Source organism: Myotis davidii, unplaced genomic scaffold, assembly GCF_000327345.1.
Source record: "Myotis davidii unplaced genomic scaffold, ASM32734v1 scaffold97, whole genome shotgun sequence".
Taxonomy (NCBI): domain Eukaryota; kingdom Metazoa; phylum Chordata; class Mammalia; order Chiroptera; family Vespertilionidae; genus Myotis; species Myotis davidii.
In genome coordinates, this window is record NW_006289392.1 from 2,505,853 (window position 1) to 2,532,794 (window position 26,942).

Sequence of the window (26,942 nt, forward strand, 5' to 3'; positions counted from 1 at the left end):
ACATAACGGCACAGCAGAGGGATTAGGGAAGCCATGGAGTGAGCAGCTCTCACAGTCACATGTCTGTCCCCCGGGGGGCAGGATGTTCACAGACCCGCAGCCACAAGGACGGAAAGCCCTCAAAACACGCAGAGGCCCTCCTGCCCTCTGGGCCGGGGAGTGGCTCCTGAGCCTGGGCGGGCCTTCAACCCACTGGCTTCTGCAGATTCTCTCCCTGGTCAGATGTGGTGTGGTGACTTCAAGGGTGAGGAGGAACCTCTGAGCTGAGGTGTGGCCGCGGACTTGCTCCTTCCCCGGATGTGAAGGGGTCAGGGGTCGGGGAGGGGGACTCCGCTCTGACAGCCTGCTGCTGCTGTCAGTAAGCCGGAGGGCGGACATGTGCTCCGTGGTCGCTGGCCTGCCTGTCAGCACCGTCAGATGGAGAAGCTTGATCTCCGGACGGAGGGTGGGCAGGTGTGCTGCGGACCGTGGGCCAGCTTCTCCCTCCTCAGGGGGTTCTCCCCTCACAGCATGCACAGGGTGTGGGGGTAAACTCAGTGGGTAACAGATAAGCAAAGGTCTTCTGAAAGTCAGACTCTGAATTCCAAACCCAATGATTACAGTAATTGTTGGCCTAGGGCTGGATTTGAACTCTTGAACCCAGATTAGAATAGTTGAATAGGCCCCTCAGAGCCATTCTAGCGCTGGGTTACCCAGCAACATGGCCGTGTGGCTGCTCTTCTCTCCTCTGCTTTGGACCAAACAGCAAATAGTTCAGGTCGGTCTAAAAGGACAGAGATGTTGGCATTGTCTTGGTAGAGTGAATGGCTACCTCACTGGTGTAGGAAGACGTATAGGGTTTGTAATATGCTTCTACTTCAACTGCCTCCTTTGATCTCGGGATATAAGTAGGGAAGATGTAGTCACTCCCATTCGCGTCTCAGCACAGGTACAGCCCAAAGGCGAGAGAGCTCACAAGTGACAGAAATGGAGCTGAACCAAGCTTCTGCTTGCTGGTGCTACATTGGAATAGCCCCCTTCCATCAGGGATACCGCACCCGTCAGGCATCTTGGGAATTCTGGGACAATCAAGGGGCTAGCTGGAGCCTGGCTTCTATAAAGACAGCAGCGATGATGTTATTAAGCTCGCTGCACTGCTCCAAAGTAGGGTTTTCCCCAGCCATGTCTCAGGGGTACATGAGAGGAAGTCCAGAGGTCTATGCGGGGAGGTGGGAATGAAGATGGTGAGAAAGATTTCACCCCTTCAGGGCCTTTGCTTTGTTCTTCATGGCTGCTTCCCTAGAGACCTGTCAGCGGAAAGACCCCCTTCCTCCCGGACCTGAAAACACAACCACAGAGCACGGCTCCCCCTCATTTCCCAGCCCTTTGCCCAGCTCAGCAAATCCTGAGACGCTGTGCCTGAGAGGCGAGGGCTTGGGTGGAGGAATGGGCTTCCATCCCTCGCTGCTGGGCTGAGGGTTTGGGGGAGAGATGGAGCCTTGCTTTTAACACCGATGAAGGACACACCTGGGGCTGCTTACCTGCCTCCTGCTAAGGAAGACAGACCTAACGCTGTGCTGGGGGACTCACAGGTAACGCACAATGTTTCCCCCTCTCCCACCCTGACGCCCACTGTCCAGCTTCCCACTTCTGTGCCCCCTTATCCTTCCTCCACCCCCATCTTCCGCTCTACAAAGCCCCAGCTAGAATTTGATCAAGCTGACTGGCTGCTTAATGTGCTACAGGTGTTGTTGCTAGGCAACCACCCCACTCTGCAGCTTAGGCTCTGTCAGCCCAGATCGAGCCCCTGGTAGCACTTAACCCGTCACTGCTTAATGCAAGCGCTAATTACCCAGGCCCACCAAGCAGCACATTGGTTGGCCATGATCAAGGATCAGGAGGGTGGGCGCTCAGCACCTTCAGTCCTTCACCCTCACTTCTCACCACTGATCCCCGGGCAGGGTGCCGAGGCCTCTGCCTCCTCGCGGCTCCTCTTCCAGCCACGTCGCTGATCCAGACTCGGTGTCGGTGTCGGCCGCCTCACGCCCCTGAGCTGCCTTCTCCGTGAGTCAGCCACAAGCCCCGCTGCTCTCTGGTCTCTGGGAAAGAGGCTGCAGAGGTTGTTCCTGCATTTTAAGTGACTCGCAGGTTAACACCTTTGACTGAAAACATCGCACTTATGAGTGAAACTCATTTCTCTGATGTTGGGAGGTTGAGCTGGGGATGAGCACAGTGTTGTGGTTCCCAGGTTTTCACATGCCTGCTCTGGGGCTCCACGCCCCCAGGTGGAAGGACGGACCAGGAATTACCGGAAGCTACGGACAGACAGACAGACACTTCCATCAGAACGTGGGCGGGATTCTAGTGGAACTTGAGCTGTCCTCCCCTTTCGCAGACTGACACACTGCCCAGCTCCAGGCAGGGCCTCCGCAGCCACTGGCAAAGGCACAAACAGAATTCTATTTTCTAAACCACAGAGTCGGGTTGACCAGGACTAGAGAGACCATTAAGGGCCCGAGCAAAGTCCCGTTTCTTCATCCCGCCTTTTGCCCAGGAGCCCAAATCTGCCTGCAAACCAGATTATAGCAAACTCCCATGTGGCACGGAGCCTCTTTCCTGCCAGCCCTGATTGAGAGGGGCAGGTCTAGGCCCGCTGGGCCATGGGAGCAGAGTTCCACCCGTCCCCCCAAAACAGCTTCTCTTCAGCAGGCTGGCCCCTCCCTCCCTATGCAGCCTGAGCGCTGAGCGGTCCTTACACTCTCTTTTCGAGCTGAAATATCAGTTAACCCTTCCCCTGCCGGCAGTCAGCTACGTGTTTAGGGGTACAGGAGCAGAGAAAACATATTTCTTTTGAACATTTGTGTTCATTATTTACTTAAGAGCAAATATTTCAATCCCAGAGCCCCACTGCCAAGCAAGCACCATGCTCCCTGTGAGTGGAATATGTCAGGCTTATGTACATATGCCCAGCTGACCTTTACGTGGCGTTAGCATGTGGCTATGCAACTCTCTCTATCCTAGATGTGAAACCGAGGTGCTGGGAGTTGAAATAACTGGCTGTGTGTGCATGGCCAGTAAGCAGCACGGCCGGCATGGTGACCGCACTGTCTCCCGGAATATTTGAAGAGCAGGGCGGGGTGGGGGAGTAAGCAGCTTCCTGAGGTTCCATGCCAATAGGAGGTGGGCAGAGATTTGAATTCTCATTGGTTTGCCTTGAAAGGCCTTTTTCTGTTTTGTCATCAATATCACAGCATTTTGAAGAGTTATTTCTCCCGTTTCTCAATGGATGGTGCCTCCTTAGTGGTGAAAAGTCCAGCATGGAGGAAAGTGGGTTTTAGGAGCAGTAGAGCTGCACCCTGAAGAGGCTGCTTCCTGAAGTGAGGGCTCCTGTCTCTCTCCGCTCCATTTCCTCAGAAGGGCCACATTGGAGAGGGAGGGGGGGAAGGGAGAGAGGGGAGAGGAAAGAAGAAAGAGGAAGAGGAGAAGGAGGAGCTGGAGGAGAGGGAAAAGGAGGAGAGAAAGGAGGGAAATAGGGACAAAAAGAGAGATAGAGGGAAACACACACACAGAGAGAGAGAGACAGAGAAAGAGAGAGAAGGAAAGAAGGAGGAAAAAAGGGAGAGAGAGACACACATCATGCATGCCTGCGGATTCCTGTTCCTCAGTTCCTGCCCCATGGCCCCCAGCTTCCCTCCTGCATCTTGAGTCAGTAATGCCTTGGCTTTGGGCTGAGCCACTGTTGCCAGCTGGTGGCATTAAGAGTTGGAGGCGCCAGTTCAGTCACAAGTGATAGGTTTGGGAACATCATCGTAGCCCTGGCCCCTTCCCAGTAGACCCAATGGGTCATGGAAAGCCCCAGTTGGGGAGTTAAATGGGGGCAAAAAGAGACAGCTTATTATGGGTTGGTGTGGGGAAGGGAGGGCAAAGGGCTCATCCCATGAGTTTAACACTTTCATGCAAGTGGTTTCCCCATAAAGTATTAATAATGTTCCTATAATTGATACTTCAGGGCAATAACCTCTGACAAAATGGCCCTGATTAGCAGATAATTGAGTGTGTTGGATTGTGTCCTAAGAGAGAGGAACGCCAGGCAAGGCCCATTAGCCCATCATAATGACCCCTTTTGTCAGGTATTAGTGTCATTACAGCCTGCTCTCTGAAACCAGGCTCTTTATTTAACTCTTTTCCCTAATTATATGGATCATTTTACAAATCAAAGCAAATGTTTGCATACAGCCTTGGCGTGTAATGGAGTGAGGTGCCTGCGGAGCAGGCCAGAGATTTCTGAGTGCCGAGTCCCTGGCAAGGAGGACTCACGTAGTCGCTGGGAGTTGGCCAGAGGAGATGGGCTATTGACCCCAGGAGGGCATGGCGCACCCTGCCAGGGCTCGTGTGGGGGTCATCTGGATAGGGCAACCTTGCCAAGAGAGCTGGTAGGCCACACACAGGTCACCCCCTGTGCACCTGAGGCCACCTTGGACAAACATCCGGCCTCCTGGACTCAGGGTAGCTGGTCTGACACAAGGAGCACTTGGATGGAGCAGGTCAGCACCTGAGTCCGGCTGCAGGGCGCCCAGAAGACATGCAGCACTGGAGTTAATGATCTGGGTTTGCTCAGAGCCGACTCACGTCCCTGTCAGGCAGCAGGAGCCTCTGGGAGTGGCTGGGCAGGACAAGTAGGGACAAATTCTCCGGATCCGGGGAAATGTGGCCACAATGGTCACGTGTCCATGCTCAGAGCTGGCGGCGAGGTATGTAGCCGGTGCTTCTGGGACTCCCAGGGACTGAGAGCATGATCAGCCCCCAGGCCACACACGCAGAAATTGACACAACAGGGAGCTCAAGGGACAGAACGTCACTTCTGACCTGTTCTCCCTAGTGCCTTCTCTCTCATTAAAAAATATAGTTTCCCATTTATTTGAATCCAGTTACTGCCTGACATCTTTTCCACCCTCCCAGCTCAGTACAAAGCATTTCATCCCAGGGCAGGTGCCGTGTGGGTGAATCAGAAAGCGGTCTCAATCTCCAGCATGACTTGCTTAGAGATGAGGGACTGAGCATGTTGGCAGGTAGGAAGAGTATATTTTTATACATACCATAGACGGAGCTCAAAGGGGATCATCTGTTGCAGGACAGGCCCAGAGGTTGCTGAGCTGGGGATAATTTATGTATTTGGAAAAGATGGGTGGATTTTCCAAGGAGAGTTAGGACCTTCTGTGGGTCCTGAGGTGGGTGTCTGGACCACATCTCCTCTCCTGTCCCACTTCTGCAGAACGACTAATCCCCGAGTTTGCCTCCCCTGGTTTTAATCACAGCCAAGCTGTGCTCCCAGGATTTGCACTGGGCCTGGGGAATCGCCGGGCATTGGCCTTGGGTGGGGAGCTGCCAGCATGCAGAGAAGCTGTCGGGGGTTTTGCCGAGGAAGCAGAATCTTGGTGGTAGAGTGTGACATTCTCCTCTCAGAAATAATACCTTTCATTTAAGGTAGGAGAGGAGGTTTGACATCCCGTGGAAATAGGATTTTCAGCCCTGTTCTGCTTGGGGCTGAGTCTTTGTGCAGGGCCTGGTCACAGAAGCTGTGAACGAAAGCCCCTCAGCTGCAGAGGGCGTGGCCTGAGGCTCACGCTCACGCAGGAATATGCTGAGCGTGGGGCTGGACTTGGGGAGTCTACCTTCTGGCTGCAGCTCCGCTGGGGTCCAGTTTTGCTTGAACCCCAAGGAATGCTGCTTTTAGGGAACAAAGGATGTACACTTCACCAACCAAAATGCTGAGAATAAAATGACATTAGTTATGTTTAGACAAATAAATTAACAAATATCCTATATTAGGGCAATTTCTAAGTAGTAACTTAGAATTCTATGTCTGTTCATTCAACAGAATGACATAACCATTATATTGCCTAGACCCTGCAGTAGGCCGTGGTGGAGACTTAGATGAGCAGGACATGGGACCTACTCGTAAGCAGCATCCAAGCCGTGTGTGGTGGTGGTGGTGGTGGTGGTGGTGGTATATGTGTGTGTGTGTGGGGGGAGGGGGACGGGGGGCGGGTTATACACTACATCAATCCACTCTATTGATGCCGTAATGGAAGTGTAGGCTGTGTGTTATAGGAATGCATGGGGGAAAGAACTAAACTAACTACCTTTGACTGGCAGAGAAGAGAAAGCTTTCCCAAAGCTGTAATACTTACGCTGAGATTGAAGAGTTTGTCAGATACAGGAATGAAATAAAACACCATAACAACAAAGAACAGCTACAATTTATTAGGAATTCTAGAATAATAGTCATAATACCTAATCTTATGGAGCACTTACTATGTACCATAACACTGTACATCACTTATCTCATTTGATCCTCACAGCAACCCTGTAAGATAGCTGTTATTGATACACCCCACCCCCTTTTCACGGTTGAGGAAATGAAGATGTCGAGGGAATTGCTAGAGATTAAATACTCTGATGGGCCATTCACGCCTTAAATGTTGGAATCCAGATTTGAATCCAGACTTTGGAGGACAGACCACAAGCTCCTCTTCATCCCCTGTCCTGACTTCCCAGGCAACGCACAAATGTACGCTGCATGTACATTTAATTCTCACAACAGCCCGGTGAGGCAGGGCCCTTTATCCCCATTGTCCAGTTAGAAAATTGGGAGTCTGAGATGGTGATCTGTGGTATAAAGAGGTACAAGAGACAGTGCATGCTGGGAAAACTTTTAGAGGTGACTTGTGTGGTTTCCTATAGATGGTTATTCCTATCACCCTGGCTTTTCAGAACAATAGTTCTAAGACTTAAGTTCTTTGTAGTTAAAATGTAGTTTGGGTGTGAAGTGGAAGGAAGTGAGGTTGGTGGTAGGCAGAATAACAGTTCTCCTGCTAGGTTATATGCTAGGTTACATGGCAAAGGGGTTGCAGATGTAATTAAGATTGCTAATCAGTTGACCTTGAGATGGGAGATTAACCTGGTTTGTCCAGATGGGCTCAATGAAACCATAAGGGTCCTTGTAAGTGGGAAAGGGAGGCAGAAGAGAGGGAACTAAGAGAAGGCCATGTGAAGGCTCCACCTTGAGTCACTGGCTTTGAAGATGGAGGAAGGACGGAAAGAGCATCTCTGGGCTGGAAAAGGAAAGGAAATAGATTCTCTACTAAAGCTTCCAGAAAGGAATGCAGCTCCACCAACACCTTGATTTAAGCCCAGTGAGACCGACTTTGGACTTCTGAACTCCAGAACTATCCTATATAATAAAAGCATAATATGCAAAGCGGGCCAGCGCTGCCCCCTGATCGGTCCTCTGGTCGGCTCCCACAGAGGGAGGCTAGACTGTGGCTTAGGCCTGCTCCCCGTGGGGAGCGGGCTTAAGCCATCAGTCGGACATCCCCTGAGAGCTCCCGGACTTTGAGAGAGTGCAGGTTTGGCTGAGGGATGCCCCCTTCGAGAGAGTGCAGGTTTGGCTGAGGGATGCCCCCTCCCCAAGTGCACGATTTTCATGCACTGTGCCTCCAGTAAGTAATAAGTTTGTGTTGTTTTGAGCACAACCAGTTGCTACATTTGTAGTAGCAACACAGTTGAAAAACAGAATGAGTCAGACTGAGAAAGGGATTGCACTGGACTAATGAGTTCAGTTATTAATTAATCAATCACTTCTTTAAAATCAACCTTGCTGAATTTATCTGTGACCCACAGTGATTTAACCTTAGGAGATGCTAACCAAATCCCCTTAGGAGCCAGACTCAGCGAGACCACCCTAGGCCATCAAGACCTGCATTATTTTGGAGAACTCAGTAACAGATCACCATTACCACTGGGGCCAGCTGCTTGCGGGCCAGCGCTGCCCCCTGATCGGTCCTCTGGTCAGCTCCCACAGAGGGAGGCCAGACTGTGGCTTAGGCCTGCTCCCCGTGGGGAGCGGGCTTAAGCCATCAGTCGGACATCCCCTGAGAGCTCCCGGACTTTGAGAGAGTGCAGGTTTGGCTGAGGGATGCCCCCTCCCCAAGTGCACAATTTTCATGCACTGTGCCTCCAGTAAGGTAATAAGTTTGTGTTGTTTTGAGCACAACCAGTTGCTACATTTGTAGTAGCAACACAGTTGAAAAATAGAATGAGTCAGACTGAGAAAGGCATTGCACTGGACTAATGAGTTCAGTTATTAATTAATCAATCACTTCTTTAAAATCAACCTTGCTGAATTTATCTGTGACCCACAGTGATTTAACCTTAGGAGATGCTAACCAAATCCCCTTAGGAGCCAGACTCAGCGAGACCACCCTAGGCCATCAAGACCTGCATTATTTTGGAGAACTCAGTAACAGATCACCATTACCACATCAACAGGAAGTGAGGGGGTGGGAGATGGTAAGCCAGTTCTGTTACAGGCTGAGTCTGCTTATCTTTGAAGGTATATTTCAGGGCAAGAGGTTAGTGGGTTTATTTTTCATTGATTATTTATTTAACAATTATTGACTGGTTGACATATTATAGGCCAGATACTCTGTGCAGATGATACAATGGTGAATAAACATGTACTCCCATTCCCCTTAACTGTCATGGAGCATGGAACTTCAATGGGAGTCAGATGTTAAACAAACAAACAAAAAACCAAAAACCCAACCAAGATTAAGATGTAATTTCAAATTGTAGCTCATGCTATAAAGCAAGGGAGAAGCGTACGATGGGATATATACCAGAAGGGCCTTGTTTGCATTGGATTTCATGGGAGGTCTCTTGGGAGGTGGTATTTAGGCTAATACCCATGCATGAAAAGGATTTTGTTGGGTAAAGAGTGTGAAAAGAGCCTTCTAAGGAACAGGAGCAGATTGTTGAAAGGCCTGTGTCTGGTAAGAGCATGGCTCATTCAAGGAACCCAGAGAAGGCCAGGGAGATGGGGAAGTGGTGCATGAAGGGAAAAGCAGCACAGGATGTTGCTGGAAAGGCAGATAGGGGTTAGATTGCAGGGAGTGTCGTTGGCCCCTTTGAGGTCCTTGGACACAACTCTGAGCAATTTAAGCAACTGAGTGGCATGATCTGATTTGCACTTTGTAAAGAACACACTGGCTGTAGTGTGGAGAACGTTCTAGAAGGAGAGAAGAGAGGAAACGGGAGAAAGGGAGAAGGCTGTGACAGTAGTCTAGGCAGGAGATGATCGTGGCTTAGACGAGAGTGACAGAGTTGGTAAAACGGAGTATATTTAACATTATTTTGAAGGTAGATTCAAACTTGGTGAAAGTTCAAATATGGGAAGTAGAGGAGGGGGTGGAAAGAATTTCCAGATTCCTGGCAGAAATGACTAAATGGAAAAAGGTGTCATTTAGTGAAATGAGATAGTTTCCTTAAAACTGAGAAGAGAAATTGTGATGAGGGAGAACTCCAAGGGTTTTGTTTTGAATATGTTAAATTTAAGAAGCTTTTGAGATACCCTTTTAAAGACGTCAAGTAAGCAGTTAAATAGACAAGATTGGAGCTCAGAAATGAGGCTGAGATCTGGGCTGACGATTAAACTTGGAAAGTCTCAGTATATAGGTACAGGGATGAATGAATGAAGAGTGAAAAAGATGATAGCCTAACACAGGCTGGAGAAACTCCAGCATTTAGTTTACAATCGCATATACTGTTATCTCAGCAAATGTTTTACTTCTCCCCAATATTTTCCATCTTGCAGTTAGGTGGGGTTATGGGACTAGTTCTAGTTAAGTGGTGTCATGTGACAAGTTCTAGTCAAAGAAATATGAGTGGAAATGCTAGGAAAAGCCCATATGCGATTTTTCAATCTTTCTCTTTCCTTCCTGCAGCTACAAGTTGGGGTCTTTATTGTCTGGGTCTCTGAGTGACTGTGTGGAGCAGATTCCTGCAGCAGTGTCTTGGAAATTCAGCATGAGATGGAATCAACTCTTATTATATTCAGCTACTAGGATCTTGAAGTTGTTTATTACCAAAGCCTATTCTGTACTATCCTTATTAATATAGTCAGGTAAAGAGACAGTATAACATAGTGATTAACCACATAGCTCAGGACCCAAACTATCTGTTCAAATCTTGTCTTTTGCCATTTCTAGCTAAGCTTTCCTAGAAAAACTTCTCTACGTGTCTTCATTTTCTCATCTTGGAAATGGGGACAAGACCATCTATATCATAGGATTGCTGTGAGGATTAAAGCAGCTAAAATATAAAGTACTTAGAATTGTACAAATGATAAGGAGTCAACGATGTTTGCTCAAGAAAGAGGAGGCTGCCACAAAGCACAGTAAGAGCATTAGGAGGACAAGGAAATGGTGACGGTACAGGGACGGGAAGGAAAGTGCCTCCAGAAGGGGAGAGGGGTGAACTGGTCAGACCACTGAGGAGCAGGAGGAGGGGAGACTCCAGAGAGTGTGCAGGAAACCGTGCAAACTGAAGTCACCAGAGGTCTGAGCGGAGCAGTTCAGTGGTATGTGGGGGTGGGGTATGGGCAGGTGTTATAATGTCATGGTCATAAGAGAAGGACTCCACGTCGCTCGGTGAGATGAGCCCCTGGCTGACTGCTCTGCCGTGCAAGCCTGAACCAACTGCGGTCGCCTGTCTGTCTCTGTCTTTGTCGTCCGTCTTTCGGTGTGCATCGCCAGGTGGCCTTTGCCGGAGCCTAGGACCCACTAGGAATAGGTACATAAACCTTGTGTGATTGCATACTAATTCTGTCTTGTATGTTCATGTGTTCTGGTTCAGCTCAACTGTCTAGAGTACACTGAAGTACCAGGGGATAGGCCGTTATTGCTGACCCCTGGTCACCTGCGTATGTCCCACTAAATCTAGGCAGATAATTAATTAATTGGGGCATAATTGGGACATCAGGGAGGGGCTGGGAGTGGGTTGAAGTAAGAAATTGGAGAAAGCATCTGTACATGAGCCTTTGGGGCAGTCTGGTTGGAAAGGGAGTCAATATAGAGATAGAGTGGTAGTTAGAGGTGGGTGTGGGTCGAGGTTTTGATTTTAACGTCTTCTGCACCCATCTTCTTGCAACTAAACCCATCATCCTTTTCAGTTAAATTCAAGTGCCAGGACTGTGGAGAGGTCTCTCCACCCCTTCGTCCCACAGTGCCCCACTGCTTACAGCACTTGGCATGTACCACCTCCTGCGATTCATAGCACATCTTGGGCATCATCCCCACGGCCTCTGTGCTGTGCTCCACGTGAATGAACTCCTTGGAGTTGTGTAGTTTGTACCTAAGTAGCCGTGGATATATTTCCTCAAACAGCATCAATTTCTTCAAGTGAGGACAGGGATCTTGTCTTGTACACCCCTGAGTCTGACATGATGCCTCATTCATAACAGCTGCCCACTAAATGCTAGTTGATGGATTTGCTCAGGTCAGTAGGTATGAGGAAGGCTCCACCTGGATTGGTTCTCTAACTGGCAGCATTTTCCTTAAGCTCTAAGCCTAGGTTGCAACATCTTCAATTTGAGAGAGAAGCAACTCTATCCACTCCTCTCTCCCCCTAGAGAATTCTTGCCCACAGCATTCATGGTGACTTGGGGTGAAGGGAGATGTTATTGGTGTTAATAAAGTGCTTGTACTGGTCAGGGCTTGCTAATTGCTAGCAAAGAATGATAATGGGCAGCAGTCCGCGGCAGTAGAAGAAGCATGTTTGTACAGAATCAGGGCGAGATGTGGTCCCCTAGCTGTCAGGCTGAAATCTTGCTTCTCTGCTGGTCGCCCATCCTAGATGCTCCTAAGAGCACGGTGTGGGTATGCGGTTTAAAATAACAACGTTTTGGGTTTGTTTGGCTTTGAATGCAGTGCCCTGGAGGTATGTAGCAGCATGGCCACCTGGAGCTTGTGTGGGGCCTGGAGCCATATCCAGTTGATTAAGTAGATGCCAGGGAGCTGAGGGAGCTGTCAGCTTTTCCACAGCTAAGCCCTCACCTTCAGGGACCCTCAAGGTCACCCAATGCAAGCAGCACTCTAGGAGACAGGCTAGTGCTGAGGACAAAACCAAGCCAAGCAAGAGCCTGAATATCAATGAAGAGGCCCGGTGCCCATCACGCCTTTCTTTTGCTCCTGCCATTGCCCCTCCCCCTCCTTCACTAGCCAGAGCCATTGTTCTCCAGCAGTGAAATCCTATTAAAGAGAAATAGGCATTGTTCTAACCAGAGACAGGTCCCCAGTGGCAGGAGAGAGAAGAAAGCCCAGAGTAGGTGCTCAGTGACTTTGTTGAAATGAACTGAAGAAGGCACAAGGTGTGGGCTCCAACCAGAGTGGCCCTGGGCGGCCCACTGCAAGGAGTTCTGGTTCGGAGCTGCCAAACCACTCAGTCAGTTCTTTGGAAGAGAGAATTTCTTTCTCTAACAGAGGCCCCACTTAGAGGGAGCAGGGCCCGCCCTGTCTGTCCCTGACCCATTCCCTCGCTGACGGCTGATGGCTTCATAGCCTGCCTCCCATGCGGGCGCCTTCTTGCCTTGCATGCTCCTCGCTCCCCTGCGCCCCAGCAGGTCAGCAGGCTGTCTCTTACATTTGTGTCTGTTTCGGTTAACAGGGCTCCAACAGGCAGGCTCTCCCCCTTGCCAGGCAGACTGTCGTGTCCACAGCGAGGCCGCCTCTGTCCTGAGTGCTCAAATCGGAGCCAGGTTTAGGGACAGCGTGACCGTGCCTTGGTGCCTTGAGGTGCGGCTGATACTGAACCTGCCGGGATGGGGAGGAAAGTGCTTTTTGAATCACAGGTGGAAATTGCTGATGTTTCCAGCTTCTTGAGCCCTCATTTACTCGACAGAAACAGGTGACTCTGAACTCACCTTTTCTAAGAAGGTGCTCCTGGTGAACTGGCGCCAGCATCTGAGAAGCTTGAAATTCAGTGGCCCCGACAGCGAGGGGCCTGAGGGTAGGCTGGGCGAGTTCTCCGGGGATTCACAGCCCAGATTTACCCTGACTTTCAGTTCCTGTCAATGTGGAGGCCTGAGATGTGTTTTGACAAGGAGCATTCTTTGTGTTCTGCCTAGAAGGGTGATCGGTAGGTACCATGACTTCACCTCTTCCATTGGCCGCCTGAAGATGAAGCAGACAGCAGAGGAGGTCTGAGGGGAAGGCAGGGAGGGGAGCTGGGCATGTGGACATGACACTGGGAGTCCCTGTTTCCGTCGTTCCTCCTACAAACGACCTCATTCATTATGGAAAAGGTTTTAACTGCTATTGAGTCACACAGGCCAGGAGAAACAGCCCAATCAACACCCCTCTGTAGCACCTAGGAGGGGTGGATGCTGGGGGTGGGTAGGGAGGAGGCCGAGAGGGAGGAGGAGAGAGTATTTAGAAAATGATCTGGCTTGAGAACTGGCTCTGGAGCATCTGTGCTTTTCTTAACCATGGAACATGCGCATCTAATCCCAATTAACTCCTGTCACCATCTCCAATCTCAGATTTCCGTTCAGGCCATGACAAGGCTTTAGCTGTAGGTGAATAGGCTGGAAAGACCTCACGTTACCCAGGTGGGAAGAACCAGATGGCCCTGTCTGCTGGGGCGTGGGTGGCAGTGGCGGAGACAAGGCAGAAGCAGTCGCTGGGTTATTACTTAAGGTCTTGCCCTGGGCTCTAGGTCTTCCTAGTCCAAGCTTATCTGGGACCTGGGGAGAATCTGCTTGGCCTTTGTCCTTGGGCCTTATAGAGGGACTCCGTTCCTGGAAGTGGAACCCCTCCACAAACATGCTGTCGATGCACAAGAAAGCCATCACAGGACTGAGTCTTAATGTGCCACCTGTGAAGGCCCAGTGATTGAGCTCGGGTGATGTCCAAGGGCTACTTCCCTGAACCTCAGCTTCCTCCTCTGAACAAATAGAGAATTTGATTAGATGACCTCACCTCTACTGTTCAGTATGTAGCCACTAGTGACCTGTGAATTTAAATCAATCAAAATTAAATTAAATTAAAACCTTAGCTCCTCAGTCACATTAGCTACATTTCAAGTGCTCAATAGCCACATGTGGCTAGTGGCTACGGTATCAAGGTAGACATCAAACATCTCCATCACTGCAGAAGTTCTATTGGACAATGCTCATCAATACTCTCTTGCAATGCTGCCATTGCATTATTCTGTGATTTTCTGTTATGAAGAGCCCTGCAAGATTAGTTCCTTTGCCCCCTTGAGTTTCCTCCTCCCACCAACTGCCATCGTCTGCTACCACATATACGGCACACAACATACATAGCAGTACAGGGACGCACACATAGCATAGGAACATTGCTTTCTTCCATCGGGGCAGTGTCCAGAAATCTGATAGCCAGGCCTAAGAACAACTGACCAGCTGGTGTTGCTCCTGACTCCTCATTAGAGTTCATGGGCTCTGCGTGATTGTTTATGGTACCCACATTTCCTGACGGCCTGCTGTGTGCCAGGTGTTGTTCAGGGCAGGAGCAGAGTGTAAACTTGGGGAGGACCCTTAGCAGGTATGATTCCTTTGTAGCAGAGAGACATCCCTACTGTGAGCACAAGCAATCGTCTCAGTGTCTCCTCGCTAGCTGCACATAGAGCTCTGCAGAGGCAGCCTTGAACTTGAAGGGCTTGCTTTGCCCAAACAACTCTGGCTCTGTAAACACTTGCTATAAACAAATAGGGAAGCTGTGAAGAGTTAATGATATAGTGTGATACGTTGCCTATTAGAGGCAGAGACAGTGTGTTATGGGACACAGGAGAGACAGGTCATGTTCCCCTTTGGCCTCAAGTTTCCCATGGGAATGGAGGGGTAGGGCCCATCCATGTTGTAGCTAAGTGCCTCTCCTTCCGGAGTCCAGATGGCTGAGGGCTCTTTAAAGAAAAGGCTTACTGTGTGCAAATTTCAGGTGGCACAGGTTTTTCTCAATTTCCCAACAGTGCTGCCCTTTACTTCTTTTAAATCCCGGAGGCTCCGTCCCTCCCAGGTGCCCCTCCCTCCTTTCAGGTTGCACAGCCCTAGCCAGTCACTGTCATATTTCCTACTGGATCGGGTGTTTAATTAAAATCATAATTAAAATTGATCTCCTCATTAGCATGCACCTGCTCTGCCTCTCACATCTTTGCGTTCCATTATCTACTGAAGATGTCAGGACTGACAGGCGAGAGCCAGACCCCAGGCCGGCCCCGCCTGATGGGGTTGGCTGATGACAACATCTGGACAGAGAGGACGTTGGTGGAGAGGTCTGGTTGTGTGGTGGCCCCCAGGCAGCTGGCTAAATCTAGTGGGGCCACTTCCAACTTCCTACCCCCACTCCATGCATACACTCTATACACACACACACACACACACACACACACACACACACACCACCTCCCAGTATGTCGAAGGTAAAAGCCAGTCGCAGGGTTAGCTCAGGTGATCTGTGACAAGCCAACAAACTCCTTTCTCCAAGAGGGTCTCGGGGAGGTGAAAGCGGACAGAGCCTCTGATTTCCCTGGGGTGAAACCTGGTTGTGCTCTCATGGACCTTCCTTCAGGGGGCGGCAGTGAGAGCGAGGCAAGAGACAGGCAGTCAGGAGAGGAGCTGTCCTGACCTTCCCAGCTTCAGGTGTGCATAGAAATGCCAGGGTGGTAGGCTTGAGTGTGCTGGTCAGGGGACTGAGCCCTGAGGCTACTTGACCTCTACCCGGACCCCTCACAATGGAAAGAGGGTGAGCCCAGGAGGGAAAAACAGCGGGACCCCAACCAGTGGGCATTTCAGAGAGCAGGAACGTATGCACCACAGGAGCAAGGGATTTCTTCTAAAAATATATTTTTAATTGTGGTCAAAAGCACATAACAAAGTATACCATCACCTGGCCAGTGTTGCTCAGTGGTTGAGCATCAACCTATGAACCAGAAGGTCATGGTTCAATTCCCTGTCAGGGCACATGCTGGATTTGGGCTCAATCGTTGGTGTGGGGTGCGCAGGAGGCAGCTAATAGATGATTCTTTCTCATCATTGATGTTTCTATCTCTCTCTCTTCATCTCTGAAATCAATAAAAATATTAAACACACACAAAAGTTTGCCATCTTAGCCATTTCTAAGGGTACAGTTCAGTAGTGCTAAATATATTCATGTTGTTGTGCAATCTTCTCCAGACTTCTTCATCTTCCCAGATTGACACCTTATATCCATTAAATCACAACTCCTCACTTCCCCCTTCCCTAGCCCCTGGCAACCACCTTATACTTTCAGTCTCAGTGTCTGTTAAGTTGAATACTCTAGGAACCTCATCTATCTATAATAATAAAAGCATAAAACGCTAATTAGACCGGACAGTCGAACAGCCTTCCAGACGTCATTCTGGACGACCTTCTGGATGAAGCCGGGCAGCGGGGGTGAGGCAGAGGTGGTTAGGGGCGATCAGGCAGACAAGCAAGCAGTTCGGGGTGATCAGGCAGGCAGACAGGTCAGCAGTTAGGGGCAATCAGGCAGGCAGGCGAGTGGTTAGGGGCAATCAGGCAGGCAGGCAGAGTGGTTAGGGGTGATGAGGCAGGCAGGCAAGTGGTTAGGGGCGATGAGGCAGGCAGGTAGGTGAGCAGTTAGGAGTGACCAGGCAGGCAGGCAGGCAAGCAGTTAGGGGTGATGAGGCAGGCAGATGAGCAGCTAGGGGTGACCAGGCAGGCAGGCAGAGTGGTTAGGGGAGATGAGGCAGGCAGGCAGGGAGACTGGTTAGGAGTGATGAGGCAGGCAGGCAGGCAGGCAGGCAGGCAGGCAGGTGAGCAGTTAGGAGCCAGCGGTCCTGGATTATGAGAGGGATGTCCGACTGCCAGGTTAGGCCCGATCCCGCTGTGGGATCGGGCCTAAACTGGCAGTTGGTCATCCCTCGAGGAGTCCCAGATTGTGAGAGGGTGTAGGCTGGGCTGAGGAACCCCCTCCCTCCATACCCCCCGCACGAATTTTGGGCATTGGGCCTCTAGTACAAGTATAACCACACCGTGTTTGACTTTCTGTGACTGGCTATTTCACTTGGCGTAATCTTTAAGGTTCATTCATGCTGTAACCTGGATCAGAATTTTCTTCCTTTTAAGACAGAATAATATTGCACTTCATGGATGGATGAAGGCTGCTTCCCGCTCTTAGCTGTTGTGAATACTGCTGCTATGAGCATAGCTGTGCACATATCTCTTCACGGTCTTGCTTTCAGTGGATATATCTACCCAGAATTGGAGTTGCTGGATCACATGGTAATTTTATCTTTAACGTCTGAGGAACCACCAGCCTGTTTTCTATAGAGGCTGCACCATTCTACACTCCCACCAGCAGGGCACAAGGGTTCCAGTTTCTCCACATCCTTGCCAACACTTCTCTTTTCTTCTTCTCTCTTTTGTTTGTTTTTAATAATAGCCTTCGAATGAGTGTGAGGTGACATCTCACTGTGGTTTGGATTTGCATTTCCCTAACGATTGGTGATGTGGAGCATCTTTTCATGTGCTTCTTGGCCATTTGTATATCCTCTCTGAAGAAATTCCTATTCCAGTTTTTGCCCATTTTTTAATCGGGTTGTTTTTTGTTGTTGAGGGGGTATGGCATTTCATCTGTCTTGTTCAGGGCTGTGTTCCTGGCACCTAAAGCAGACCCTGACGTATAGTTTGCACTCCGTTACTTACTGAACGGCTTGTGGAATTAGCCAGTCTTTCACTCTCAGATATCACTCAGTGAAGTGGGATTCTTCCAAAGGGAATATGGATATGATATGAAAGGTGACATCCCGTGCAAGTTCTTTTCTAGAAGAACTTGGTCAAGTTGAGCTCACATCCAAGGGAGTTTGGACCAAGGGGAGCATCCCACAGTGAAGGGATTCAGGCTTCGGGTTAGACCTTAGTTCACATCCCAGAGCTCCTCCACTCACTGGCTAAGTGCCTCTCTAGGTGAACGCATGAAATGGGAATATTAAGGCCTGTCCCATGAGGTGAAATGGGACAATGAGGGAGGAATGAGGTAATAAGGCTCTGTAACAGGTGTTTTCTTTTTTTTGCTCTTCTTCCTTATTATTCTAAAACTCTGATCATAATATCCTACAAGCAACAAGAACACTAGGACTCACATTGTCCCTAGTGCTAAGAGTATCTATCTATCTATCTATCTATCTATCTATCTATCTATCAATCTATCTAGCACCTTCTCTATAGGAGACACTGCACGTCGGAGCAAGGTGACTCAGAGAATGAGTCTGGGTGCCAGGGGAATGGGAGGCCAGAGGAAGAGGGAGCACTGTGTCTGGAGTGCCCCAGCTGGCTTTGCAAGGAGGTGGGGGGAGGGCTTGGTTAGGCCAAGACAGGTTCCTGAAGTGGGGAGAGCAGGGCTTGAACTTCAGGCCCTGCGTTTGGATTTCCTCCTTCCCAGTGGAGGCCACTGAGAGGGTGTGAGCAGGAGAGTGTGCGGGAGAACTGGGGAGCACTAGCTGGGCTGCAGGGATGTGTGGAAATCATCCAAGGAAGCAAGGCCTCACGGTGAGGAAGTCCCTCCTCGGGCTAAGTTCCTGCCACTGGAACCGAAGTTTGTTTTCCTTCTGCCGTGTGTTAGGGGGAAGGAGAGGAATGCTAATGACTCTCCTCCAAGTCCCCTCCACCCCCTGGCATTGATCTGTGGAAGGGGAGCTCCGTCACCCCCTGCTCCTCCTTCCTTTCCCTGTGTGTGTCTGCCTGCATGTTACTAATAAGGGCTTAACCAGAGTAGAATAAGCGCCAAGGCAGCTTTGGCTTACAGCGCTTCTCCCAAATGCTTCCTCCCTCTCATTCCCTCTCCCCTCTCCTCCCACCCCTTTACCTTGCCTGTGCCTGTCCTTGGGGGCTTAGGATAGAGGTCACCCTCCTGGGGGAGGAGACCCCCAGTCCTGCCCAGGTGGGCTCACTTCTGCTCCTCCCCAGGCAGCCTGAGCACCCTGGGAAGTCAGGTCAAATGCAGACTATGTAGGAGCAGGAGCCAGGGGGAGGCCGGGTGTCCACCAGGGAGGTGATTAGCTCTGTGGTGCCTCTAATGATAGGCTGCGAGGCTAACAAACAGCACAGAGGCGGCGGAAGGCAGGCGCTGCTGGCGCTCTGTCCTTGTTAAGGTGAGATGAGGAGGAAGACCTTGAGAACGGCAGACTTTTCCTGATTACTCCCAGCTCCCAGCCAACAAGCCGCAGGAGGCAGAGCCAAGGCTTAGTGAGGAGACTGAGCAGCCAAGTGCTGCGGGGTTGGGTTTCCTCCAGACCCCTGGGACCCACTTTTGAGAAAACCCAGGGATTCAGAAACACAGCTTCTCTGTCTGTCAATATTGACCGGCTGCAGTGTGTTCTATAGAACATTCAAGGCAGTCCTGAATTTTACTCTTTTGGAAGATATGAGATGAGTCAAGAAAGATGATTCTCCATCTAGGCCAGCCGTGGGCAAACTACGGCCCGCGGGCCAGATCCGGCTAGTTCGAAATGAATAAAACTAAAAAAAAAAAAAAGACCGTACCCTTTTATGTAAGGATGTTTACTTTGAATTTATATTAGTTCACACAAACACTCCATCCATGCTTTTGTTCCAGCCCTCCGGTCCAGTTTAAGAACCCATTGTGACCCTCGAGTCAAAAAGTTTGCCCACCCCTGATCTAGCCCCTAAGAGGACCTCCACAACCCCCCCCCCCCCCCACACACACACGTGCACATGCACATGCACACTTGCACTCACTCATACTTGGTTCAGAGCCTCCCATGTTAGGCACTCTGTAAATATCTTGGACCTAGAGGAAGGGGTGTGGCAGTTCTTACTCTCTTCCTGGCCTTCTTTGCAGTTGGACCCTGTGGCTGGAAAGGAGGAGAACAGAGTGAGTTGGAAGCACCTATCTCAGCTAGGGGGTGGGTGAGGCCTCTGGGCCCAGCTGGCCCACCATGATGGGCCACAGCAAAGGCAAAATAAGGGCCAGGCTGGGGCCAGGGGCTGGGAGAGCATAGACAGGACACCCAACCAAGCCTTAAAGCAAAAGCAGGATTAGACCATGGTTAGAGCAAGAGCCCGGGAGAGCATCACACAGAGCACGCCCATGGGCAGCAGCCCAACAGGCCAAGCAGGGAGAGGAGGTGTGGGCCGTGAAGGGCACTGGGCCTCAATAAAGGCGAGTCTTAAACAGTGCAGTTCCCTGAGGCTGGCCTCCAACAGAGGCAGAGTGAGTCTTACCCCACTGGATTGTAACAACCCCTCAAAGGGGCTGCTGGGAATAGGAAGCTGCACGGAGGATGTGAGAGAGCAGGGGTTAGAGGTTCCTGCCTATTGGGAAGCTGGGGCTTTCCCCACAGCACCCTACGCTCCTCTGGGTTGGTGTTCAGGGTTTCACTTTGACAATGACTGCTTATTTGTCTCATGCAGAGATCTCCCAGGCCAGTTGTCTCTTACATCTGGGCAGTGCATGGGCAGCAGCCCTGGCTGGTTGGCCGTGGACCATGCATGGTGCTCTGAACTGCCCAACCTTCTGCAACTGCTCAGAGGTTTTTCTTAATCCCCTTTCCCCCTGGCCACTCCTCCCTTCTCTGCAGACCCTGCAGCTACCTGTCTGGAACCTGCTGCTTCCCTAGGCTCCCAAACTGACATCCTCTCGAAGAACTACCAGGACTAGTAGTGGTTCCATTAAATAATAATGATAATAATAATAAATGAATGAATGACCATTTATTATTTTCTTAATATGTGCCAGAGCCCTGTGTTAAGTGCTTTATAAGGCATTATTTCACTCTAGTGATCTCATGAAGAACCATTTAATCATTATAAGGCCCAATTTATAAATGAGGAAACTGAGGCTCAGAGAGGTCGCACAACTTGCCCAAGGTCACTCAAATAGTAAATTGCTGAGCTGGGCTCGGAACTCTGAAGCGTGCACTCTTTCTTTGGCTATTCAGGGTCTTTTGTGGTTCCATATAAGTTTTTGCTATACTAGTTCTAGTTCTGTAAAATACATGGTATCTTGATAGGAATTGTGTTGAATTTATAGATTGCTTTAGGTAGAATGAAAATTTAAATGATGTTAATTCTTCCTATCCATGACTATGGTATATGCTTCCACTTCTTCAATTTATTTTTTCAGTATTTTATAATTTTCCTAGTACAGGTCTTTTACATACTTGGTTAAATTTATTCCTAGGTATTAAATATTTTTTGAAGCAACTGTGAATGATATTTATTTTCTTACTTTCCCTTTCTTGATAATTCATTGTTGGTGCATAAATATGCAACTAATTTCTTGGTACTTATTTTGTATCCTGCTACTTTACTGAATTCATTTGTTTTAGTAGTTTTTTGGTAGAATCTTTAGGTTCTCTAGATACAGTATCATGTCATCTGCAAATAATGAAGGTTTTACTTCTTTCTTTCCAGTTTGGATGCCTTTTATTTCTTCTTCTTGCCTGATTGTTGTGATGAAAGCAGACATTCCTGTCTTGTTCCTGATCTTATAGTTTTTGCCCGAGGATAATGTTGGCGGTGGGTTTGTCATCGATGGCCTTTATTACACTGAGGTCTGTTCCCTCTAGTCCCACTTGTTGAGAGTTTTAATCATAAATCGGTGCTGAATTTTATCAAATGCTTTTTCTGCATCTCTTAATATGATCATGTGGTTTATAGCCTTCATTTTGTTTATGTGATGGATCGTGTTTATTGATTTGTGGATATTGTACCAACCTTGCATCCCCAGAATAAGTACCACTTATCATGCTGTATGATCTTTCTAATGCATTTCTGGATCCAGTTTGTTAATATTTTGTTAAGAATTTTAGCACCTATGTTCATCAGAGATATTAACCTATAATTTTTTTCTTTGTAGTGTCTTTATCTGGTTTTTGGAATTAGGATAATACGAGCCTGGGAGTCTTCCCTCCTCTTAAATGTTTAGGCTTGAAAAGGATAGGTGTTAGTTCTCTGAATGGTAAAAGTCACCTATGAATCCATATGGTCGAGGAGTTTGGCTTGCTGAGAGTTTTTTGAATACTACTTCAGTTTCCCTATTGTAGTCCGTGTATTCAGATTCTCTGATTCTTCCTAATTCAGTTTTGGGGCATTGTATGTTTCTAGGAATTTATCCAGATGGTCGAATCTGTTGGCATATAGTTGTTCATAATATTTTTACAATCCTTTGTATTTCTTTGGTGTCAGTTGTTACTTCTCTTTAATTTATGATTTTATTTGTTTGGGTCTCTCTTATTTTCTTGATGAATCTGGTTAAAGGTTTGTCAATCTCGTTGATCTTTTCAGAGAACCAGTCTTGGTTTCATTGATCTTTTGCATTTTTGTTTGTTTGTTTGTTTTGATTCTATTTATTTCTGCTCTGATCTTTATTATTGCCTTCCCTTTACTCACTTTGGGCTTCGCTCATTGTTCTTCAAATTCCTTTAAGTGTAAAGTTAGATGGTTTATTTGAGATTTTCTTGTTTCTTGAGATAGGACTGTAATGCTATAAATTTTCCTCTTAGGTCTGCTTTCATTGTATTCCATAGATTTTGGGTTATTGTGTGCTAATTTTCATTTCTTTCAAGGTATATTGTGATTTCTCCCTTGATCTCATTGTTAACTGATTCATTGTTTAGTGACATTATTTAGCCTATATGTCTTTCTGTGTTGTTCAGTTTTTTCCTGTGATTGATTTCTAGTTTCATACCATTATGGTCAGAGAAGGTGCTTGATATGACTTAAATATCCTGAAATATATTGAGACTTGTTTTGTGGCCTAACATGTGGTCTATCCTAGAAAGTGTTCCATGTGCTCTTGAAAAGAATGTATATTCTGCTACTTTGGAGTAGAATGCTCTGAAGATATTAATTAAATTCATTTGATCTAGTGTGTAATTTAAGGCCATGATTTTCTTGTTGATTTTCTGTGTGAAAGGTCTATTTATTAATGTCAATTGGGTATTAAGTTTCCCTTCTATGACTGTTACTCTCAATCTCTCCCTTTATATCCATCAAGATTTGCTTTACATATTTAGGTGCTCCTATGTTGGGTGCATACACATTTATAAGGGTTGGGTCATACTTTCTTATTAAATTGCTCCTTTTATTATTCTGTAGTGTCCTTTCTTGTCCCTTACTATAGCTTTTGTCTTAAAGTCTATTTTGTCATAAAAGAGTATTGTTACCCCAGTATTTCTCCTTTCCATTTGCATGAAATATCTTTTTTCATTCTTTTACTTTTAGTCTGTGTGTATCTTTGTTCTGAGGTGGGTCTCTTGTAGACAGCATATATGTGGGTCTTGTTTTCTAATCCATTTAGCTACGGTATGCCTTTTGATTGGAACGTTTAAGCCATTTACATTTAAAATGATTATTTATAGGTATATACTTATTGCCATATTATTCTTTTAACTATGTTTCTCTATTGTTGTGTTTTTCTCTTTTTCTTCTTAAAGCAGACCCTTTAACATTTCTTATAATACTGGTTTGATTATAACAAAATCATTTAGCTTTTTCTTATCTGGGAAACTCTTTATTTCTACAATCTTAATGGGTAAAGTAGTCTTGGTTGTAGGTCCTTACTTTTCATCACTTTGAATATTTTATGCCAATCACTTCTGGCCTAAAATGTTTCTATTGAGAAATCAGCTGATAGTCTTATATGAGCAAAGACCTGTCTTTCTCTGCAGCTTTTATGTTTCTCTTTGTCTTTAACCTTTGTCATTTTAATTATGATGTGTCTTGGTGTGGGCTTCTTTGGGTTCACTTTCTTTGGGACTCTCTGTGCTTCCTGGATTTGTGAGTCTTTTCCCTTCACCAGGTTAGGCAAGTTATTAGTCATTATTTCTTCAAATAAGTTCTCAATCTCTTGCTTTCTCTCTTCTCATTTTGGTACTCCTATGATGTAGATATTTTTATGCTTCATGTTATCCCAAAAGTCCCTTAAACTATCCTCATTTTAAAAATTCTCTTTTTTCCTGCTCTGAATGGATATATTTTTTTTCTACTTTGTCTTCCAAATAGCTCATTCGACCCTCTGCTTCATCCAACCTACTATTGATACCTACTGTGTATTCCATGAGCGGGAAGTGCCAGTTAGATTTATGGGAAAGTAGGGGGATTGGCCCCCATCCCAAGCCACACAACTCAGTCACTAACACCCACTGAGACTGCCCAGACTTCTATACCATGGCCCAGGCAGCTGACTTCTCAGCAGGCCATAAGCACCACAGGGTGAGATAAGAGGGGTCCAGAGGGTGGGGCTATTGCTTTCCCCCCAACTGACGCTGCATGGAGGGGAGTGGTCCACCCAAGAAAGATGGCATCTGTGGCATGGGAGAATGACTCAGCACAGGGATCCTGGCGACTGTCCCTTCAGTTCTCTCCCCAGAGCCACAAGCCCCAGATTCTCACACAACTCTTATTCACTCTGCCCTTCCTCCACCAAAGCCCAGGGTGAGTGGCTGCAAATGAAATTTTGTGCATTGGCCCTTTAAGAGGGTTTCTGTGTCTCTAGTAGAGTCGTGTCTCTCCCTGGTGGATGGAAACCCCACTGCTTTTCACAGTTAGATGTTAGGTGGGCACCTATTCCTGGCTCTGGTGCTCTGGCTTTCCCCGTGCTTCTCAGGGGAAACCCCTCACAGCTGAGATAGCCCTCCAGAACCTCAGCCACCACCCATGAGAGCAGGACCAGCCCTTTTCAAGTCTCTGACCTTTCTACCAGTCTTGATGTGGCTTCTTCTGTAATCCTTGGTTACAAGACTTCAGTCAGTTGGTTATTTAGGATGATTGTTCTATAATTTAGTTGTAAATCCAATTTGGTCCTGGGAGGAGGTGAGTGTAGCTTCCACCTACTATGCAGCCATTCTCCTCTGCACACTCTTGCTACTCCAGGGAGGATTGGAGAGCTGGGGGGCACACTTCCTGGCCTCCTCCTTCCACTAGGGTGCCCAGCTTGCATCTATTATACCTCCTCAACCCCGTTTAGTCTCATCTCTAACCTGGGATAGCCAAAAACCTGGCGTCTTCATCTGGGGGAAAGTACTTCACATCAGTGGTCTTATATGTGGTCTTTGCCTGTTTGTTATGATACTAATCAATAAACACAGGAGGAAGTCACTTTAATCCCTGATCCCCTTTATTGCTGGGGAAGAAATTGGCCTCAGAAAGTCTTTTCTTCAAGGATGTCAGAGTGGGTTCTGTGTTCTTTTTGCTTTGGTCCCCAAAGTGAGAGACCCCCAGTCAGCAGGATGTGCCTCTCAGAGCTCCGCACCTCTTCCGTTGGGCTCCAAGTCCCCTGGTTACTTGCCCCATGGTTCCCCAGCCTTTTGCCCTTCTGGCTCCGCCCTGAGCTCATGCAAATTATGACTCAGAGCTGGTGAAGGGGTTAGGGGACTGGGAGAGGCCACCAGAGCTGGGGCTTTCCCACAGGACCTTTCACTCAATCTGGGTGGCTTTTGTAGTTCCACATGGACATTATGGTCACTGCTTATCGAACACTTGGTGCTACTCTGAGTGCTTTATTGCCATGCATTCATTTAAGCCTCACAATGACTTGGTAGGGTGTGCTTTGTTCCCATTCTCCTGATGAGCAAATGGAGGCAAAGCAAGATTAGAAACACATCTCGGGCCATCATCTCTAAGTGCTGGAGACAGTGAACCTTTGCAATCTGAGTCCCCCCAGCTTCCACTCTTCCCTCTTAGTACTGGATGCTGGGGACATTTTAGAATTGATTTTGAGGGGGGTGGCAGGCTGGCCTAGGGAACATTCTATTGTGAAACACCCTGCTGTTCTACATGCCAGGTTGTAAGCAGCTGATGTATTAATGAGTGTACAGTGGCCGGTGGCTGGCCTACTCTTTTGTGTCCCCCTCAGAACTTGAACAAAAGACATGTTTATGGCTGTTGGGTGGGTGGGTGATTGAATTTTTTTCACCTGCAGGAAGCTCCACTGGCTCCCACAGCCGCTGATGTTAGAGAAGGGAAGGAGAGGGGGATGGAGGTGCAATAATGGCCCCTGCCAACTGGTCCCTTCCCTCCCATGGGCAGCTAGGTCCTGGGGTGCATGCCACGTCTCTTCCTTGGGTAGACTTTTGAGGCCAGCACTGAGTGCCTGTGGACCAGGTGAGGCAGATGGGCTCCCCCCTCTCTCAGTGGCCTCTTCATCCTTCTCCTGCCTGGCAGCCCGCCCCCCAGGGAGCAAGTCTTCAGTATGAGCTGAATTCACCTTTGATTACGGGAAGGTGGTCCTGAGGGCCAGCTGTGCTTGCATTTTCCCAGCTGCTGTGGGTTGGAACTCTATGGACCTACCGGGTTTAGAGACAGGAATGGGGAACCAGAAGTTTGAGTCTTGCCTCCAACTGTAGGCTGAGTACAGAGGCACACAGGTTAATTCTCACAGGCGTTGCTCTCTGCCTCAGGTTTAGGGTGCCCACGCCTGCTGCTACTTATCCAGGTACTCCACTGGCTAGCCCCCCCTGGGAGGAGGCTGGGGCGGGGAGACGGGAGGAATGGGAGGAGAGGGAAGAAGATGTAATGTACTGAGCTGAGAACACTCAGGGGAAGAAAGGATCTATTTTTTTTCCATTTGTTCTCAGCAAACATTTGTCATTTAATTTTTTTCTAATTACACAATTATGTAATTATGTAGTATTAGTAAAATAAAGCCTGAAGACGTTTGAGTAAAGAATTACTTAAGTAAATAATGTCTGACTGGGGTAATTATTTCCTGGGTTTTCTTTTTTTAAAGTAGAATTGGGTGAGATTAATACAGGCATTGTTGCAAGAGCTGAGAGAGGGTGGGGGCTGTATAGCCTGGGGGCAGAGATAAGGCTCCCAGGGCCCCTAGAGTTTCACTCCCAGCATTTTGCCATCTTCCTCTCTCTTTAGATGGGGTTCTGACTTCAAATTCCAACTCTGTGTTGGCTAAGTGGTTTGGGAACCGGCTTCTATTTTGAGCCTCACTGGGCCTCAGAGGGGAGAGTCCGTGGCCCAGTGGGTTGGGAGGATGAGGACTAGAACTCGGCAGAAGTAAATACGGAGGCTCCCAAAGAGGCAGCTTCATGTGAGGCCACTGGGTCCACTCCAGCTGCAGGATGAGGGGGCAGGTTCCGTGAACAGCTGG

At 48.3% G+C, this 26,942-nt stretch overlaps 1 long non-coding RNA gene across 1 annotated transcript; it reads left to right on the forward strand.

The window, feature by feature from the left end:
• The first annotated feature begins 10,497 nt into the window (after positions 1-10,497).
• On the forward strand, positions 10,498-25,591 carry LOC107182771. The gene is made up of 3 exons (XR_001513504.1): positions 10,498-10,611; positions 12,231-12,232; positions 25,581-25,591. It is a non-coding gene; the product is annotated as an uncharacterized LOC107182771 (long non-coding RNA).
• Positions 25,592-26,942: the final 1,351 nt, after the last annotated feature.